Below are 16,687 nucleotides of genomic sequence, written 5' to 3'. Positions count from 1 at the left end.
TTCCTTTTTACGAAACATGGTTATCTTTCGAAGCTAATTTTCTATTCCGTTGTCCGTTTCAAAATTAGACTTAGACATTTTGATCGAACTAGGTTTACCGACACTGCGACTTTTTTCTACTTAGCGGCTTTCTTCTCTTGTATCCCAAGTGGTGCGAAATTCAGCATCATTTCTGTGTTGAATTTCAAACTCGATTTGGCGTAAACTTAAAATAATTCCGTGAAATAAAAACTAAATTTTATTTTGTGTCTGAAACAGGCAGATAAGGTTGGGGAAGAAACATAGCCACCCTTACAGGGGCCACTAGCGGATCTGAGATTTCCTCTAGGAGCAGATTTTAAAAGAAATTGAAACTTCTGTCTACCTTTTTTAGGTTTTCAGGCCTTTTTTTGGAAAATTTGGCCCGAAAAATTGCGATTTTACGAAGCACACTCCCTCAAAGTATAATTTAGCCCCTTCAGATAGTTTTAGGGTGGGTCAACCAAACATCCAAATCCTAAAATAGTACCCCCCCTAAATCTACTGCATCCTAATGTAATTTTGATATTCCGTTTTTTATTATTATCTATCTTTTAGTTAAAATCAAGATCAGGATACTTTTTCACTCAAATGCAGCTTCTTCAGAGCGAGATCATAGTTGATTGAGTGTGCTAGCTCTTAAATCTTTTAATTTAGTCGTGATTCCTTGCAGCTGTAATTTGATTGCAATTACCTCCTTTCAGCCTTTATTCTGAATCTAACTGTTCAGTGCCAAAACAGGTCTCAACGTTTACTATCTCTTGCAGTTTTTTTGCTGCAAAAAACTATTTGATGATAAAGAAGAACAAGGGTAGCGGTTTGTTGTGCAAGTGGCGCAGAATGCTTCGATCTAACTTTAAGAAAATACAATTTTCGATCGTTGTTTTTTATTTTTGGTGTGATAAAAGGAAAACCTATAGTGTTTGAGAATTAAAAAAATCGTGACGTTCAACAAAAAATAAGTTAAAATTTATAAAATCAACAAAAAATCAAAATATTTAGAAACAGTTCTTTAGAATTTTTTGTTTGGTTCTTGTTCCATTCCCAAGAAGGCGCTAAAATATTCTTTTTTAACGTTCGAATCACAACTGAAAGGTTGTTAATGTGATTTATGACTCGACTTTTTTCAATGATTATTTTGTGGTACCTGGTTTCGCGTAGAAAACAAAAAGAAAAGAAGAACAATGATAGCCGGTTACAGTGCAGTTGCACAATGTTCCGACCATACTCTCAAAAACTACGAAAATTTTTTTTCAAATTTGTCTTCTTTTTTTCTGCGTAGTCTGATAAAACGATCTGAACGCAAAAATGAAAGTTAGCCATCTTTAACAGTCATGGTGAAACGGGCAAATTGAAAAAACTTTTTGAAAAAATCTCTAGAAAAACGAAAAAAGAATGTGAAAAAAAATTAAATTTCCAGCAAGTTTTTTTTGAAATGTTCCAAGTTTTTTCTCTGGAATTTTTGATCTTTTTGATACCTAATAAAGCGCTTAAAACTAACTTGACTTGAATGAAATTAATTTTTCAATGCTTTCATTAAGCTAATGTAAGCCTGCTCACTCCTCAAAGATAGACGAAAACTCAAAAATTTTGCACCGGTTTCTCTCAACATTAAAAAAAGTTTTGAGAGCTTTTTAAATTACGACTAAAAATTTTTAATATGATACATAACTGAACTTAGTCCGATGCTTATTTGCGGTACCTAATTTTGCGTAGAAAAGGTAAAAGAAGAAAAAAGTTGACCTATCTAAGATTTTTTTTCTATAAGAATTTTTTGTTGTAGTTGCAAGTGCTGTTGATTTTCGCCTGTAGATTGTTTAATTACTAGACGAGATTCAATATAATTTCTGTTATTTTTTTTATTTATGGACTAAAAGCTTTACATGGCCAAAACAGAGTAATTATTGTTATATATGCTTAGTCAGCCTATTTTTGCGTCGTTTCAAGGGCAAAATTCATTATTAGTTTGAAAAATAATTTTAGATCGGTTGAGCTGTGTAGTTTCAAAATTTAAATTTAATCTTTTTTTATTTCGTCAAAAATAATTATAAAGTTTCACTTTTTTGCTTTTGTTCTTTCCTTCATTTTTTGCTAGCTTGCCGTTCCTTTTATGTGCTGTAGTTCTGCCACACTTACGTAGTGATTAGAAGCTCCACTTTGCCTCTAGTTTGTAGTTTTGTTATATAATGTTATGCTAAATATGTGACGCTACAATGTAAGGTTTCAAAATTCGTACAATTCGTCTGAAGGGCAAGTCGAATATTTGCATCGCGAATCTTGATTTGTTCTTTTTGTTTAGCTCTTGGCAGTATTGCTTCTGAGCAGGGGCGGATTTAGGGGGGGGGGGGGTTGCGGACGCCCTCCCTCAGGGATTCGACCCCCTGCCGACCCAAAGTGTCCCCCGTTGGTATTTTTTAGAAATCCATTTTCAGCCGACCGACCCTTAAATGTTTCTAAAAAGGCGAATATATACTAATTTTGGTCAAAATTTTCCAAAAGTGCCTAAAAACGCCTTTTGTTAACTGTTTTTCAAAGTTTCGCCTACGGCGCAGAAAATTTGGCCAAAACAGGGACTAAAACTGCTTAGGGAGAGCTCAAAAATCAATTCGGTCGACCTAAAAAAAGTCAACAAAATTTTTTGAAAATCCGCCACCCGCCCTCGAGAAAATTCTAGATCCGCCCCTGCTTCTGAGAAAGGGATGATTGTGAGGGATTCTTGTAGGAGTTTGCACGGGCTTTTGAATAGCTCTGTGCATAAGGTTTCATTTTTTTGGAGCTCAAGTTTCAGATAGGGAACTGGAGGAGGAAAGGTGTAGGAAATTTAAAAAAGTTGGTATTTGCTTTTGTTTCTTCAAACTGGGTACTTAGGCAGTGTTTTATCTGGGAGGAACCTGGGATGAAATGAATAAAAACCAAAGGCCTCTACGGGAAGCGAAGCGGCATCCTCCTGAGAGACGGTTGGGCCAACGACTGGAGGGAGCAAGGATATATAAGAGATTGTAGCAAGGATATATAAGAGATTGTGGAAACCAATGCTGCTCAGTCGAAGTCAACAACCTTAAACTTGTGGCCCTGTACCAACCGCTCTGGAACACGGACCCCAAAGATTTTGAGGAATACCGGGAGGAACTGTCGGCCAGGATCAAAACCAGGAAAAGGGTTGCCCCTATAAATGGAGGAGACTTTAACTCTTCGGTAGGAAATACCGACAAAAAAACAGTAGATCAGGCAAAAACAGTAGATGGGGCCTTTCGGTTAAATATCGGACTGTGAAGGACATAGCATACGAATGTATCATCAACATTCTTAAGACGGGCTCAGACAACTGGCCGAAAGAATCGAAAGAAGGGTGGCTGATTCCCCTGCTCAAAAAGGGTACGAGGAAAGACTTCAGCAACTACCGTGGGGTATGCTTACTGCCCCTAGCCAGGCGAATAATTGCACGAGTTCTTGCCTCCAGCCTTAGGATTTGGGCGGAAACAATAGAGTTGATGGAAGAGAACCAACACGGTTTCAGGAAAGGCAGGTCAACGGCTGACGCTACCCAAGCAATTATCCGCATTGACGATGAAACACGCAGAGTATTGGGACCAAACGGAGGCTCAGCGATGAAAAGGCCCGTAGCGGTTTTGTTAAACATAACGAAGGCTTATCCTCGTGTTAACAGGGTACTACTATGGGGCATACGGCAGAAACAGATACCGATCGGAAGCTATGAAAAGAGCAGCTGAAGAAAGGAAAACAGCCAAGAAAAGTCATGAATTTGGCCTGATCTGGCTATACATCTGGCTATACATAACAATCTCCCCTCGACCGATGTAAACAAGGGAATTAGGAGCAGCACAAAAGAGGATTTTTTACTGAACGTTTTACCATACATGCATTGTTTTTCGCTTTTTTCAGTCAATCAAAAATTGCGCAAAAACAACCGGATCAATTGCTAACAAAACTAAAGAAATCGAGCCTTCTATGTAGCCCAACAATTTCTACGAAGTCTATTTTAGATGATGTTCATAAAATGTCATTTTACCTTATAAAATACCAATTGTTCATTTAAAAACAATTTTTAAACGTTTTGAATCAATTTCTGGAGATTGCTCTTCTTAAATTTTGTTGGGCTACAGAGGATGCTCACTTTATTTATTTTGCTTGAATTGATCCGGTAGTTCTTGCGCTTTACCATTAAAACTTTGGGTACAAATTGTGCAAAATAAATTGCGCCATTTTAATTCTACCTACTTCAAATAAGTTTTGTCTTCATTTTTCATCTTAAGTCGACCCAATTTGAGAAAAATGCGTTTTAATTTTCAAGATTTGTTCTTTGTCCGGATGATTTAAATCATCTCTGTGCTCCTTATAAATTTAAGGCTTGGTGTCTAAGTATTGTATAAAGTTCAAGCCCTGTGACATGTTGAGGAAATGAACTTTAATAAATGAACTTAATGAATGTCATCGTGAACTTCCGATAAACAAATCTTAAGTTTATCAAACGGTTAGTCCTCAAATATCGTTGTACGCAGTGCAACTAAAAAACATAACCTAAATTAATGTCACTATACCAAATTAGCTAAATGTAAACTGACCCTTATGTTAAAGCTGCTAATATTGAATGCCAAGTTACCAAATTTGAAAAATTATAGTCAAATTTATATGTCATAATCGAAAGGAGATGTCAATTTTATTTAATCATCTAAAACAAAAATAATATAAAAAAGAGCTAAAACACACGTACCTATCACTTTAGTCACTGTTCTAAAACGAGAGAGTAATTTATCCTAAATCAGTTGTTCCATTCTTCGAGCCGCGCATTTTCCGAAGACCTCACTTGCTTTGGTCACATCCTAAACCTTAAAAAACTAAAGCAGACAGAGTCACTGGTCTAACATATAAGAAGCCCTTTATAGCCCTGATTCGGTTTTAGAAGCATCTCTCAAAGTATGATATTCACTGTGATCCGACTGTTGTGCAGCAACTTCTACAATTTTCATATTTCAATAAATCGCGTTTTTTGTAAGATCTCATCTACTTAGTTTACATTGGCTGCCTTTGTTTAGATACACCCCATATGCTACGAATTTCCACAAGTGCCAAGTATGCAAGCAATCTCTACATCAAGCAGGAGCGCATTATTGCCAATGTAAGTAAGCTTTAAATTACGTTGCTTTCAGCACATTTCAATTAAATTTTGCTTGCATCTAAATTTTATTATTACAGTTTTGATTAAGTCTTCTTACATGTGATGCCATGCCCCAGTAATGCAATGTAACCCGACGTAAATTAAGAATTTCAACACCCTTAACAAAACGAAAAACAACTTGTGGCACAGAGTTTCTTTTCTATTCAACAAATTGACAGTGTCTTGATGTCTACCGGATAAAGTTGGATTTATTGCGATGGCATTTATTCTACGAAACGAGGAAATTAAAAAAATAGTGGAATTTTTATTTCCTTGTTTCTTAGCAGTTTCACGCTTTCATCTTCTTATCTTTTCATTTGCTCAATGATAGCAAAGAAATTATATCAATCAAGTGGCATAAACTCATGTGTTACAAATTGTTTTGGTATATTCCAGGTTGTGCTTATAAACTAGGAATATGTGCTTTGTGTGGAAAGAAAATCCTAGACACTTCAAACTATAAACAAAGTTCAGTCTGAAAAGAAAAAGGAACACTAGTGAAAAAGTCTAGCGGATGATGTTGTTCACGTAAGATGACAGAAAGATGCTGAGGAGAAAAGGAGAATTGGGACCTGTTTTGGTGTAGCTGGAACAGAAACTTGATCCATAGTTTAGTTGAATTTGATTTATTTTTAGATGTCTAATGATTTGTACCTGCAAGTAATTCAATGATGTTAGCCTCGTTTTGATTGGCCTCTCAGATAATTGAAGCGCTTTAGTTGCTCCAATGTGCACGCGAGTAGTGCTTAAAAATTGATTTTTTGATCGGAAGGCGTCGGCACCAGCAGTCCATTCCGCCATCTTGATCGAAAAACGTTGGCACCAGCAGTCCATTCCGCCATCTGAATGGATAATTTTGCTTGATAAAATTTTCCAACAATAGTTCAATTACTTCAATTACTTCTTTTTAATTTCTCAAAATTTTTTTGATAACAATTGTTTTGACATAATGTTTTCGGTTTTATTGGTATCTAACCACGTGTTGATGGCTTAAGGAACGCTTGAAAAAAGCTAAAAACTTGCTTAATGTTAGTGTTGGTGTTTCTCGTCCGTTTTTCTCAGATTGGGTTTTCGTATTTCCAAATACCCCATATGCTACGAATTTCCACAAGTGCAAAGTATGCAAGCAATCTGCTGAGGAGAAAAGGAGAATTGGGACCTGTTTTGGTGTAGCTGGAACAGAAACTTGATCCATAGTTTAGTTGAATTTGATTTATTTTTAGATGTCTAATGATTTGTACCTGCAAGTAATTCAATGATGTTAGCCTCGTTTTGATTGGCCTCTCAGATAATTGAAGCGCTTTAGTTGCTCCAATGTGCACGCGAGTAGTGCTTAAAAATTGATTTTTTGATCGGAAGGCGTCGGCACCAGCAGTCCATTCCGCCATCTTGATCGAAAAACGTTGGCACCAGCAGTCCATTCCGCCATCTGAATGGATAATTTTGCTTGATAAAATTTTCCAACAATAGTTCAATTACTTCAATGAGAACAGAAAACTAACTATATAAAATAAGACATTTTTGAGTATTTGTGCCTTTCATGCAATTTTTTTTGTTCTATGATTTATCAGTTCTAGTTATTTTCGAAAAACTCAGTGTAAAGTTAAAGTATGGTCTGCGAACCAGTTTTTGGCACTTGAACAAATTGTGGTGAGATTTTCATGAAGTGTTGCCTTAATGAGCGGAGTTATCTTGTTGAATTATTACGCTTGCGATTAGCAAGCGTTATCAAATCAGAATATAGACTTTTTCTTGTTTTTTTTTTCGCTTCGATGTTGTTTGAGGCCTAGGTATTATGGGATCTTGTTTTTGTCGGTTTAGTAAACTTATCTTTTTAATTTCTCAAATTTTTTTTGATAACAATTGTTTTGACATAATGTTTTCGGTTTTATTGGTATCTAACCACGTGTTGATGGCTTAAGGAACGCTTGAAAAAAGCTAAAAACATGCTTAATGTTAGTGTTGGTGTTTCTCGTCCGTTTTTCTCAGATTGGGTTTTCGTATTTCCAAATAAGTTGTTGATTTTTATGACATCCATTTACTTTGGTATTTTTGTTTTCGAATCAATTGGCTTCTAACTACGTGTTGATGGCTTAGTGGACGCTCGGAAAATACTAAACGCTTGCTTAATGCTAGTGGTTGTGTTTTTAGTCTGTTTTTCTGAGATTTAATTTTTCGCATTTCCAAAAATATTTTGAATTTTTTATGACAACAATTTCTTTTGGTAGTTCTGCTTTCGGATCAATTGGCGTCTAACCTCGTGTTGCTGGCTCAATGAACGCTCAGAAAATACTAAAAGCTTTTTTATGCTATTAGTTGTGCTTTCGTATGTTTTTTTGAGATTGAATTTTTTGTATTTCCAAACATGAGTTTTTAATGACAACCCTCTATTTAGGTAGTTTTGTGTTCGAATTGATTGGCGTCTAACCACGTGTTGTTGAATAAGTCGACACTTTTTTAAAGCTTTACTGTGTGTTTCTCGTCTGTTTTTCTGTGATTGAGTATTTCGTACTTCCAGTTTTTGCAAGTTTTTTTCTACTTGGTTATTTCCATCTTGCAGTACAACGTTCCCGTTCGTTGTATCGCAAAAGCTGCGAAGCTCCGCTTCGCCTCTGTGTAAAAAAAATTGTTCTTAGTTCTCGAAATTAGTGACCTAGTTTTGGGTTGTTATTCGGGAAACTTAATTTTTGTAATCATCTCTGGATTGCACAAAATAGAAAAATCTTAATGCAAATTATAATTCAAATTAATTTTTCATGACAATTGGGCGTTTTTTTCCTTTTTACGAAACATGGTTATCTTTCGAAGCTAATTTTCTATTCCGTTGTCCGTTTCAAAATTAGACTTAGACATTTTGATCGAACTAGGTTTACCGACACTGCGACTTTTTTCTACTTAGCGGCTTTCTTCTCTTGTATCCCAAGTGGTGCGAAATTCAGCATCATTTCTGTGTTGAATTTCAAACTCGATTTGGCGTAAACTTAAAATAATTCCGTGAAATAAAAACTAAATTTTATTTTGTGTCTGAAACAGGCAGATAAGGTTGGGGAAGAAACATAGCCACCCTTACAGGGGCCACTAGCGGATCTGAGATTTCCTCTAGGAGCAGATTTTAAAAGAAATTGAAACTTCTGTCTACCTTTTTTAGGTTTTCAGGCCTTTTTTTGGAAAATTTGGCCCGAAAAATTGCGATTTTACGAAGCACACTCCCTCAAAGTATAATTTAGCCCCTTCAGATAGTTTTAGGGTGGGTCAACCAAACATCCAAATCCTAAAATAGTACCCCCCCTAAATCTACTGCATCCTAATGTAATTTTGATATTCCGTTTTTTATTATTATCTATCTTTTAGTTAAAATCAAGATCAGGATACTTTTTCACTCAAATGCAGCTTCTTCAGAGCGAGATCATAGTTGATTGAGTGTGCTAGCTCTTAAATCTTTTAATTTAGTCGTGATTCCTTGCAGCTGTAATTTGATTGCAATTACCTCCTTTCAGCCTTTATTCTGAATCTAACTGTTCAGTGCCAAAACAGGTCTCAACGTTTACTATCTCTTGCAGTTTTTTTGCTGCAAAAAACTATTTGATGATAAAGAAGAACAAGGGTAGCGGTTTGTTGTGCAAGTGGCGCAGAATGCTTCGATCTAACTTTAAGAAAATACAATTTTCGATCGTTGTTTTTTATTTTTGGTGTGATAAAAGGAAAACCTATAGTGTTTGAGAATTAAAAAAATCGTGACGTTCAACAAAAAATAAGTTAAAATTTATAAAATCAACAAAAAATCAAAATATTTAGAAACAGTTCTTTAGAATTTTTTGTTTGGTTCTTGTTCCATTCCCAAGAAGGCGCTAAAATATTCTTTTTTAACGTTCGAATCACAACTGAAAGGTTGTTAATGTGATTTATGACTCGACTTTTTTCAATGATTATTTTGTGGTACCTGGTTTCGCGTAGAAAACAAAAAGAAAAGAAGAACAATGATAGCCGGTTACAGTGCAGTTGCACAATGTTCCGACCATACTCTCAAAAACTACGAAAATTTTTTTTCAAATTTGTCTTCTTTTTTTCTGCGTAGTCTGATAAAACGATCTGAACGCAAAAATGAAAGTTAGCCATCTTTAACAGTCATGGTGAAACGGGCAAATTGAAAAAACTTTTTGAAAAAATCTCTAGAAAAACGAAAAAAGAATGTGAAAAAAAATTAAATTTCCAGCAAGTTTTTTTTGAAATGTTCCAAGTTTTTTCTCTGGAATTTTTGATCTTTTTGATACCTAATAAAGAGCTTAAAACTAACTTGACTTGAATGAAATTAATTTTTCAATGCTTTCATTAAGCTAATGTAAGCCTGCTCACTCCTCAAAGATAGACGAAAACTCAAAAATTTTGCACCGGTTTCTCTCAACATTAAAAAAAGTTTTGAGAGCTTTTTAAATTACGACTAAAAATTTTTAATATGATACATAACTGAACTTAGTCCGATGCTTATTTGCGGTACCTAATTTTGCGTAGAAAAGGTAAAAGAAGAAAAAAGTTGACCTATCTAAGATTTTTTTTCTATAAGAATTTTTTGTTGTAGTTGCAAGTGCTGTTGATTTTCGCCTGTAGATTGTTTAATTACTAGACGAGATTCAATATAATTTCTGTTATTTTTTTTATTTATGGACTAAAAGCTTTACATGGCCAAAACAGAGTAATTATTGTTATATATGCTTAGTCAGCCTATTTTTGCGTCGTTTCAAGGGCAAAATTCATTATTAGTTTGAAAAATAATTTTAGATCGGTTGAGCTGTGTAGTTTCAAAATTTAAATTTAATCTTTTTTTATTTCGTCAAAAATAATTATAAAGTTTCACTTTTTTGCTTTTGTTCTTTCCTTCATTTTTTGCTAGCTTGCCGTTCCTTTTATGTGCTGTAGTTCTGCCACACTTACGTAGTGATTAGAAGCTCCACTTTGCCTCTAGTTTGTAGTTTTGTTATATAATGTTATGCTAAATATGTGACGCTACAATGTAAGGTTTCAAAACAAGTGTGTTCCAAATAGTTAAAATGCTCACTATACCCAGTTGATATTGATAACTAGTTATTTTAACTTTACGATGAAAGTGGGAACATGTAAGAGAACCCGGAAGTTAGTTTTTTTTTCAATTCAAATTGTCCGATTGTTAATCAAGACAAGCAAGGATTTTGCAATCGGGTACCAAACTGTTTCTCCGTAAATAAATTTGTCCCACAGAGTGGTCAAAATTAGAAATGGTAAATTAAGGTTCTGTGCATAGTGAATTCAAGTTTCTTTGCGTCTGCGGCACATTTGGTATGGAAGTAACAACTGCGCCTGGGACGGCAAAGGTCCTGGGTTCGAATCTGACTGATCATGTTTTATTCAAATGGCTAATAGTCCGTTTCAAAAAAATGTTGGCTTATTAAAACTTTAATCTGCCCAAATGATTTCGGCCTTTCCTTTTCGGCTTAGTGACCTAATTTTGAGTAGTTTCAACGGAAACATATTTTTGCTCACATCTGGATTGCACAAAATACTAAAAGCTTTAGTTCAAATTTTTCATGACATAATTTTTTTCTGGATTTTCTGTGTTTTTTTCTTTTATATCAGCTTGTATATCTCGGCTCTTTTTCACACGGCATTGTTCACACGGCATTTTGCATGTAAGAAAGGTTGTGAAAATTTGGGCTCTTTTTCCTTTTCCCCCCACCTGCAAATTTTTATATTTGAAGTTACTGTTCACTTTGTCCGATTGCCATGAAAATTGGCATGTAGACTAATTAGGCCATGACAAACATATTTGGTCTCCATAATTAACCTTGTAAGACCGCTCGATAGACCATAAAATTCATGTTTGAGTGAGGTGGGGGGGAAAAGGAAAAAGAGCCAAAGTTTGTTTATATGTTCACGCTGACACGTTTCAGTGCATTTTATAACATGAAAAGTCCTTTTAAATAAGTTTTCTTATATTAAGTTTCCAAAAAAATCAAAGGGGGGAACTGAAAAGAGCCAGTTTCGGCTCTTTTTCCTTCCGGCAAATTTTTATAATTCATAATACTGTGCACATTATCCCATTGTCATGAAAATTGACATGCAGACTAATTAAGTCATGAAAAACATATTTGGTCTTCATAATCAACCTTGTAAAACCTCTCCTTAGACCATAAAATTGATGCTTGTGCGAGGTGGGGGGGACGGAAAAAGAGCCAAAATTTCAATAGTGTTTTGAGAGTGAGCGGGATTTATTAACTTTTCATAAGTCTTGTCTCATTGATTTTTCATTGGCTTAAAGGGTTTATGTCTCATGCTATTGTCTCAGCATGCTTTTCTTTCAAAACTAGCCTTATTGGTTCTTTTTCCTTTTCCCCCACCTGCAAATTTTTACATGTAAATTTGTTGACTACATTGTCCGATTGCTATGAAAATTTACATACAGACTAATAAGGCCACGACAAACATATTTGGTCTTCATACTCAACCTCGTAAAACCTCTCGTTACACTAATATATTGAAGGTCGTGTGAGGTGGGGGGTGAAAAGGAAGGCTCTTTTTCCTTTCCCCTCCCCACCTCACTCAAACATGAATTTTCTGGTCTAACGAGTGGTTTTACAAGTTTAATTATGAAAATCAAATATGTTTGTCATGGCCTAATTAGTCTGCATGTCAATTTTCATGATAATCGGACAAAGTGGACACTAACTTCAAATATAAAAATTTGCAGGTGGGGGGAAAAGGAAAAAGAGCCAAAAGGAAAAAGAGCCGCCTTATTTATTATTTAGCTTTTAACTTTTTTGCAACTTTCTTTCGTTTCGTATCATACTTAGTGCGAGGCTCAGCTTCGCATCTGTGTAAAATTGGCATGCGGGCTGATTAGTTTATGATAAATATTTTAAGTTTTCAAACTTAACTTTGTAAAACCCCTCCTTACCCCATAAAATTGACGCTTATGTGAGGTAGTGGTGAAAAGGAAAAAGAGCCGTAGGTGTAAAATAGCTTTGTTTTGTTACAAAAATTGATATGCGGATTAATTAGGCCAAGATAAACTTATTTGATCTTCATGCTTCACTCTGTAAGACCCCTGGTTACATGATAAATTTGATGCTTATGTGAGGTGGGGAGGGAGGAAAAAGTGCGGAGGGGATGTAACAAAATAGCCATAAGTGGCACTCAAATGGAAATCGTTGCTTATGGGCTCATTCTATTCGAAAAGTCGAAAAATTTGACTCATTAGATTGCACGATTACGTCATGAGTCATCAATATTTTGGCTCTTAACGTGACTTCCACTGGGTGATTTTGGCGCCAGATTCACACCAATTCTAGTTAGAGTGACTTTCGGCCGATCATTGTCGGAACATCAATCGAAACGGGAAAGTCTTTTTGTTATCCGAGCAGGCATCAACTAAAGCTATCCTTAGCGCCACTTCATAAACGCTATATTCTCGAATTACCAAATCAGCATCACTGTAGTAATTTCATCACCCTAATCATCAACCAAAACAAGCCATTTAAATTATTAGGGAAATTGATTACAGACCATTTAAACTATGGTCTGAAGAAATTATTGTGCGCTTGTACTAATTTATTTACTAATTATTTTGCAACTATTTATGGCTCCGCAAGTGAGCATTGCAATCTATTCGGTCATCGGTGCTGTCGGCTTTGTATTCCTCTCGGCCTCGGCTGGCTTCTTCATCTGGTGGTTTTACAAGAGGTCTCCCAGACATGAGCAGGTAATATACTTTTCGGCCCACTCGTGTCTTAAAACTGTCCAAATCCCCCTCCCCCACAAAGCCGTCACCTTCCTTCCGATCGAAAGCAAATGAAATTTCATAGCCAGCATCAGCTCATGGCCTTACTTACCTTTCCCTGTAAGTTAACATTGCACTGTTGTTTTGAAATGTGGCATACGTGATAATCATAGTATTCTAAACACGATGGATTTTCGATGGCAAGGAGCGTTAAAAAAGCCACGCTCATGTTTCGTACTAATCAGACGTTTCTACACATTTAAGGAACAGACTCTCATTGTTTTGCGCTAACTAGATACTATACTGAAGATATTCTCTACTTACTTAAAGCAACTTTTTTCTGGTTCGAAACTTCTGCCAGGCTTCAATATATAACGTATTTGGGCTCTCTTTAATCTCTAAACTTTTTGTTCCGAATTTCAAAGAAAACAGAATATTTACGCTTGGCGTGGTTTTTTTCAGTCTTTGGCGATCGAAATGATAGTTTTCAACAAAAGTTTTCTGGCCCATTGAAGATTGCCAATTTAGCCATGCTCTCCATTTGACAATCCTGAAAGCGTAACGCAAAGTATTCATGCGTGGCGAATTATACCGCTCAACAAAATTGTTCAAAATGAACTGAGGCTAGCTAATTGGTCGTGTTAATTTTGTACGACTCAAATTTTCACACTTGATTTTTGATATTAACCAAATTTTATAGTTTTTCAATGTTTTCTTCTAATAAAAATTTATGAGCTATTGTAGTTAAATGCTTGAGTTGACGCAATGCTAAATGAAAACAAGACTGCTCGTATCAAGGCGAAGCCCTGAATGTTGCAACTGCCTTTTAAGGTTTTATGGAGCAATAATAACATTAAAAAATTAAATGTAAGAAAAAATAAAATAAAAATTTTTTTTCTAAAATTTGATTTTTTTTTGTGAAAATCATCCCCCCACACGCCATGCAAAGTATAAAACGATAGATTTCGCTCCTTGTAACAAATCAATTATGGCAAATAAGCTTCTTTCAACCAATTTGGAACGATTTTAAGACAGATTAACTCTCCGCTCACGCGTTAATAGCGCTAAATATATCGCGCGTTAATTGTCCCAAATTGGACAAAATGGCAATCTTTAAACCCCCATAACTTTACAAAAAATGATCACAGGTGAAATATCTTTTCAAATTTGAGCTCAAGACAACAATACCTTTTGAATGATGTAAAAAATTCCGTCAAAAATGGCTAGGTAAAAAGTCTTGAAATTTTTCTGAAGAAAAAAAAACCCACCCCGAGCACAAATATTCCGTTACTTTCGTATCGAAAGTCGGAACAACAAGACTGCTCGTATCAGAGCGAAGCCCTAAATGTTCCGACTGACTTTTGAGGTCTATGGAGCAGTAATCATAGACAGAAAATTTTGTATATAAATGAATGATTTTTTTAAAGATTTTTTGTGAAAATCATCCACCCATTTAAAGTACAAAGTGATATATTTGGCTCCTAGTAACAAATCATCTACGGCAAATAGCCTGCTTCAACCAATTTGGAACGATTTCTATCACGGATTAAATCTCCGCTTACGCGTTAAGAGCGCTAAACGTATCGCGCGTTAATTGTCCCAAATTGACCAAAATATCATTGTTTTGCTCTTTTCCGGTTTCATACCCCCCTTGTAAAATAGCAAAATAAAGCTGTTAAAAAATTGCTCACGACATTTTGCATGTTATAAATGTGAAAACTTGTTCACCTGTTCACGCTGACACGTTTTAATGCAGCTTTCAACATGAACAATAATTTTGAATAGACTTTCTTTAAATGAATTTCAGAAAAAAAAACAAAGCGGGGGGACTGGAAAAGTTTACAAAAAATGATCACAAGAGAAAATATCTTTGCAATTTGAAGCTCAGCAAAACAATACCTTTTGAATGATATTATAAAATGCTGTCAAAAATGGCTAGTTAAAAGTCGAAATTTGTCTGAAGAAAAAGAACTCACCCCGAGCACAAATATTCCTTTACTTACGGAACAAAAGAAGTTTTCTCTGTTTTTTTTCTCAATTTGGTAAGCTTTCATGGCGATTTATAAATAATTATTTAGCTTTCACAGCTTAATTTAAAATTTGATGAGTGGAAAAGAGCCCGTTAAGTAGAAACTAGACTGCACGTTTCAAGGCGAAGCCCTGAATGTTGCGACTGCTCTGTAAGGTCTAAGGAGTAGTGTTTGTTTTAGAAAAAATGATCAAAAATGTTTTAAGGTCTTTTGCAAAAATCGATACTGCCCCCACGTGATATTTAAAGTACTAGATAATATATCTAGCATATAAAAAAGTATTAAATAGATCAAATAGCATGCCTCAATTTATATTAAACAATGTTTAGTACTGATTTAATTTCCGCCCACATGTTTTTAGCTTGAAATAAAATTCTACCTCGTTTCGGTTCTGAGGTAGATCGGTTTCGGGTAGCTGGTTGATTGATAAAATTTCATTTCAAACGTATATTAGCCAAAGTTATTGAAAATTACAAGTCAACAACGCGTGATGTTACGCTTTATGCGTGATGTTACGCTGTTATGTATGAAGAACAAATCTGTTCACAGTTGACGATTTGTTCACCATGCCAAATTTCATTGCATTATGACAACGTTAATTAAGCTTTTCAAAATTGAATTTGAAAGGGGGGACTGGAAAAGAGCCGGGCTCTTTTCCAGTTCCCCCCCCCCCCACCTTTCAAAATACCGAGTTTTATGTTTGTTTTACGTGTTATTACGGCTAAATGCGTGATGTTACGCCGTAAAGTATGAAGAAAAAATTTGTTCAGAATTGTCGATTTGTTCATCACGCAAAATTTCATTGCTTTATGACAACGTTAAATAGACTTTTCAAAGTTGAATCTGAAAGGGGGGGGGGGGGGGGGAAACTGGAAAAGAGCCAAGAGCCGATTTTGCTTCTTGTAACAAATCAGTTATGGCAAATAAGCTTCTTTCAACCAATTTGGAACAATTTGGAACGATTTCTAAAACGGATTAAATCTCCGCTTACGCGTTAAGAGCGCGAAATATATCGCGTCTCAAATTGGCCAAAATAGCAATCTTTAAAACCCCATAACTTAACAAAAAATGATATCACAGATGAAATATCGTTTCAAATTTGAGCTCATGACAATATTACCTTTAGCATGATATTTTAAAATTTCCGTCAAAAATGGCTAGTTAAAAAGTCAAATTTTGTCTGAAGAAAAAAAAACCCACCCGAGCACAAGTATTCCGTTATTTTCGTATCAAAAATCGTAACAATAAATCAATTTTAAAATAGCGCCTGAAAATTTGTGAACTTTGTTTCGATCAGTCATTTGACTTTTTGCACACGCTGTTTTTGTTCGCCATTAAATTCATAAATTACGATCTTGGTTTTTCTCGCTATGAACTCTTTCTCGCTATGAACAAAATATATCGCGCTTTAATTATTCCAAATTGGCGAAGCTCGCAACTTTAAACCCGCCTAATTTTCCTAAAAATGATCACAGATAAAAAAATTTTAAAATTTGAGCTCAGGTCAGCAATACGTTTTGGCTCTTTTTCCTTTTCCCCCCACCTGCAAATTTTTACATGTAAATTTGTTCACCACATTGTTCAATTGTTATGAAAAATTACATACAGACTAATAAGGCCACGACAAACAAATTTGGTCTTCATACTCAACCTCGTAAAACCACTCGTTACACTAATATATTGAAGCTCGTGTTTGGTGGGGGGAAAAGGAAAAAG

The 16,687-nt window shown here is 35.3% G+C and overlaps 1 long non-coding RNA gene across 1 annotated transcript; it reads left to right on the top strand.

Moving 5' to 3' along the window:
• The first annotated feature begins 5,072 nt into the window (after window positions 1–5,072).
• LOC134842318 (uncharacterized) lies at window positions 5,073–5,877 on the top strand. Its single transcript, XR_010162489.1, has 2 exons — window positions 5,073–5,155; window positions 5,591–5,877. It is a non-coding gene; the product is annotated as an uncharacterized LOC134842318 (long non-coding RNA).
• Window positions 5,878–16,687: the final 10,810 nt, after the last annotated feature.

This window comes from Symsagittifera roscoffensis, chromosome 3 (assembly GCF_963678635.1).
Source record: "Symsagittifera roscoffensis chromosome 3, txSymRosc1.1, whole genome shotgun sequence".
In the NCBI taxonomy this organism is placed as follows: Eukaryota; Metazoa; Xenacoelomorpha; order Acoela; family Convolutidae; genus Symsagittifera; species Symsagittifera roscoffensis.
The sequence above is the reverse complement of the archived record's forward strand: the minus strand, read 5'-3'. Positions and strand labels throughout refer to the sequence as shown.